This window comes from Arachis duranensis, chromosome 7, assembly GCF_000817695.3.
Source record: "Arachis duranensis cultivar V14167 chromosome 7, aradu.V14167.gnm2.J7QH, whole genome shotgun sequence".
Taxonomy (NCBI): domain Eukaryota; kingdom Viridiplantae; phylum Streptophyta; class Magnoliopsida; order Fabales; family Fabaceae; genus Arachis; species Arachis duranensis.
The window spans coordinates 59,483,181-59,487,643 of NC_029778.3; the positions used below are offsets into that span (position 1 = coordinate 59,483,181).

General features: G+C 41.3%; 1 non-coding gene across 1 annotated transcript; it reads right to left on the reverse strand.

Moving 5' to 3' along the window:
- Nucleotides 1–212: 212 nt before the first annotated feature.
- On the reverse strand, nucleotides 213–316 carry LOC127740828 (small nucleolar RNA R71). The gene has a single exon (XR_008001684.1). It is a non-coding gene; the product is annotated as a small nucleolar RNA R71 (small nucleolar RNA).
- Between the last annotated feature and the right edge of the window lie 4,147 nt (nucleotides 317–4,463).

Here is a 4,463-nt window from a genome sequence, read left to right on the forward strand (position 1 = left end):
CCTATCAGTTTTTAACTGAATTCTTGCAGATCTGTGATACTGTTAAGACTAATGGAGTAGATCCTGAAGTCTACAGGCTAATGCTTTTCCCCTTTGTTGTAAGAGACAAGGCTAGAACATGGTTGGACTCACAACGTAAAGATAGCCTGGATTCTTGGGATAAGCTGGTCACGACCTTCTTGGCCAAGTTCTTTCCTCCTCAAAAGCTGAGCAAGCTTAGAGTGGATGTTCAGACCTTCAAGCAAAAAGATGGTGAATCCCTCTATGAGGCTTGGGAAAGATATAAGCAGTTGACCAAAAAGTGTCCTTCTGGCATGCTTTCAGAGTGGACCATTTTAGATATATTCTATGATGATCTATCTGAGATTTCTAAGATGTCACTGGACCATTCTGCAGGTGGATCCATTCACCTAAAGAAAATGCCTGCAGAAGCTCAAGAACTCATTGATATGGTTGCAAATAACCAATTCATGTACACATCTGAGAGGAATTTTGTGAGTAATGGGACGCCTTAGAGGAAGGGAGTTCTTGAAATTGATACTCTGAATGCCATATTGGCTCAGAATAAAATGTTGACTCAGTAAGTCAACATGATTTCTTAGAGTCTGAATGGATGGCAAAATACATCCAACAGTACTAAAGAGGCATCTTCTGAAGAAGAAGCTTATGATCCTGAGAACCCTGCAATGGCAGAGGTGAATTACATAGGTGAACCCTATGGAAACACCTATAATTCCTCATGGAGAAATCATCCAAATTTCTCATGGAAGGATCAACAGAAGCCTCAACAAGGCTTTAATAATGGTGGAAGAAACAGGTTTTGCAATAGCAAGCCTTTTCCATCATCTTCTCAGCAACAGACAGAGAATTCTGAGCAGAGCCCCTCTAGCTTAGCAAATATAGTCTCTGATCTATCTAAGGCCACTTTAAGTTTCATGAATGAAACAAGATCCTCCATTTAGAAATTTGGAGGCACAAGTGGGTCAGCTGAGTAAGAAAATCACTGAAACTCTTCCTAGTACTCTCCCAAGCAATACAGAAGAGAATCCAAAAAGAGAGTGCAAGGCCATTGATATAATCAAAATGGCTGAATCCAAAGAGGAAGGGAAGGACGTGAATCCCAATGAGGAAGACCTCATGGGACGTCCTCCAGACAGAAAGGAGTTCCCTATTGAGGACCTAAAGGAATCTGAGGCTCATATAGAGACCATAGAGATTCCATTAAACTTCCTTCTGCCATTCATGAGCTTTGAGAACTATTCTTCCTCTGAAGAGGATGAAGATGTAACTAAAGAGCAAGTTGCTCAATATCTAGGAGCCATCATGAAGCTGAATGCCAAGTTGTTTGGTAATGAGACTTGGGAAGATGAATCTCCCTTGCTCATTAGTGAACTAAATACATGGGTTCAGTAAACTCTACCTCAAAAGAAAAAAGATCCTGGTAAATTCTTAATATCCTGTACCATAGGCACCATGACCTTTGATAAGGCTCTGTGTGACCTGGGGTCAGGTATAAATCTTATGCCACTCTCTGTAATGGAGAAGCTGGGGATCTTTGAGGTACAAGCTGCAAGAATCTCATTGAAGATGGCAGACAAGTTAATAAAACAAGCTTATGGATTGGTAGAGGACGTGTTGGTAAAGGTTAAAGGCCTTTATATCCCTCATAATCTTAAACACTGGGAAGGATGAGAATGAATTTATCAGTCTTGGAAGACCCTTCCTAGCCACAGCAGGAGCTGTGATTGATGTTGACAGAGGAGAGCTAGTCCTTCAATTGAATGGGGACTACTTTGTGTTTAAAGCTCAAGGATCTTCCTCTGCAACCATGGAAAAGAGGCACGATAAGCTTCTCTCAATACAGAGTCAAACAAAGCCCCCACAATCAAACTCTAAGTTTGGTGTTGGGAGGCCACAACCAAACTCTAAGTTTGGTGTTGAACCCCCACATTCAAACTCTAAGTTTGGTGTTGGGAGGTCCCAACAATACTTTGAACATCTGTGAAGCTCAATGGGAGCTCACTGTCAAGCTATTGACATTAAAGAAGCGCTTATTGTGAGGCAACCCAATTTTTACTTATCTATGTTTTCTATTGTTCTTTTATGTCTTCTTAGGTTCATGATCATGTGGAAGCACAAAAACTACTACAAAAATCAAAGAAAAATAAAAAACAGCATAAAAAATAGCACACTCTGGAGGAAGAGCTTACTGCCGTTTAAACGCCAGTAAGGAGAATCTGGCTGGCGTTTAACGCCAGAACAGAGCATGAAGCTGGCGTTGAACGTCAGAAATAGGCAGTAGTTTGGCGTTTAAACACCAGGATTGCACCCTGAGGAAAGCTGGCATTAAACGCCAAAAACAAGTACCAAGTTGGCGTTTAACGCTAGAAACAAGCATCAGGCTGGCGTTAAACACCAGAAACAGGCTACATTTGGGTGTTTAACACCAGAAACAAGCACCAGTCTGGCGTTAAACGCCAAGATTGCATACAGAGGGCATTTTACATGCCTAAATGGTGCAGGTATGAGAAATTCTTGACACCTCAGGATCTGTGGACCCCACAGGATCCCCACTTACCTTCTCCTTCTCTCTCACACCTTTTCATAACACTCTTCCCCAAACATCATTCACCAATCACCTCAATCACTCTTCTCCATCACCTCTTCACCAATCACTTCACCCAATCTTCCCCATAAACCCCACCTACCTTCAAATTCAAAATCTCTTTCCCACCCAAACCCACCATAAATGACTGAACCCTAGCCTCTCTCCCTCACTATATAAACCCCTTCTTCCTTCTTTATTTTCACACAACACTACCCTCTCTTCTTCCCCTTGGCCGAAACCTACACCTCTCTCCCCCTCCTCCATATCTTCTTCATCTTCTTCTATTCTTTCTTCTTTTGCTCGAGGGCGAGCAACATTCTAAGTTTTGTGTGGTAAAAGCATAGTTTTTTTGTTTTTCCATAACCATTGATGGCACCTAAGGCTAGAGAAACCTCAAGAAAGAGGAAATGGAAGGCAATTGCTTCCACCTCTGAGTCATGGGAGACGGAGAGATTCATCTCAAGAGCCCATCAAGACCATTTTTATGAAGTTGTGGCCAAGAAAAAGGTGATCCGCGAGGTCCCTTTCATGCTCAAGAAAAATGAGTATCCAGAGATCCGACATGAAATCCAAAGAAGAGGTTGGGAAGTTCTTACCAACCCTATTCAATAAGTCAGAATCTTAATGGTTCAAGAGTTCTATGCCAATGCATGAATCACTAGGAACCATGATCAAAGTATGAACCCGAATCCAAAGAATTGTCTTACAATGGTTCCGGAGAAATGCTTAGATTTCAGTCCGGAAAATGTAAGGTTGGAATTCAACTTGCCTATGATGCAAGAAGACGCACGCCCCTACATTAGAAGGGTCAACTTTGATCAAAGGTTGGACCAAGTCCTCATTGACATATGTATGGAAGGAGCTCAATGGAAAATAGACTCAAAAGGCAAGCCGATTCAATTGAGAAGACTGGACCTTAAGCCTGTGGCTAGAGGATGGTTGGAGTTCATCCAACGCTTCATCATCCCCACTAGCAACTGATCCGAAGTAACTGTGGATCGGGCCATCATGATCCATAGCATCATGATTGGAGAGGAAGTAGAAGTTCATGAAGTCATCTCTCTAGAACTCTACAAAGTAGCCGAAAAGCCCTCCACCTTGGCAAGGCTAGCTTTTTCTCATCTCATTTGCCATCTATGCTACTTAGCTGGAGTTATCATAGAAGGAGACATCCTCATTGAAGAAGACAAGCCCATCACTAAGAAAAGGATGGAGCAAACAAGAGAGCCCATTCATGGATCTCAAGAGACGCATGAGGAAGCTCATCATCAAGAAATCCCTGAGATGCCTCAAGGGATGCACTTTCCTCCAAACAACTATTGGGAACAACTTAACACTTCTCTAGAAGGATTGAGTCATGACATGAACCAATTAAGGGTGGAACACCAAGAACACTCCATCATTCTCAATGAGATTAGAGAAGATCAAAGAGCTATGAGGGAGGAGCAACAAAGGCAAGGAAGAGACATAGAGAATCTCAAGAACACCATTGGTCCTTCAAGAAGAAGGCGCCACCATTACTAAGGTGGACTCATTCCTTAACTTCCTTGTTCTTATCTCTCTGTTTTTCGGTTTTTGAGCTTCATGTTTGTCTATGTTTGTGTCTTCATTACATGATCATTAGTGTCTAGTGTCTATGTCTTAAGGCTATGAATAATTTCATGAATCCTTCACTTTTCTTAAATGAAAAATGTTTTTAATACAAAAGAACAAGAAGTACATGAGTTTCGAATTCATCCTTGAAATTGGTTTAATTATATTGATGTGGTGACAATACTTTTTGTTTTCTGAATGAATGCTTGAACAGTGCATATTTTTGATCTTATTGTTTATGAATGTTAAAATTGTTAGCTCT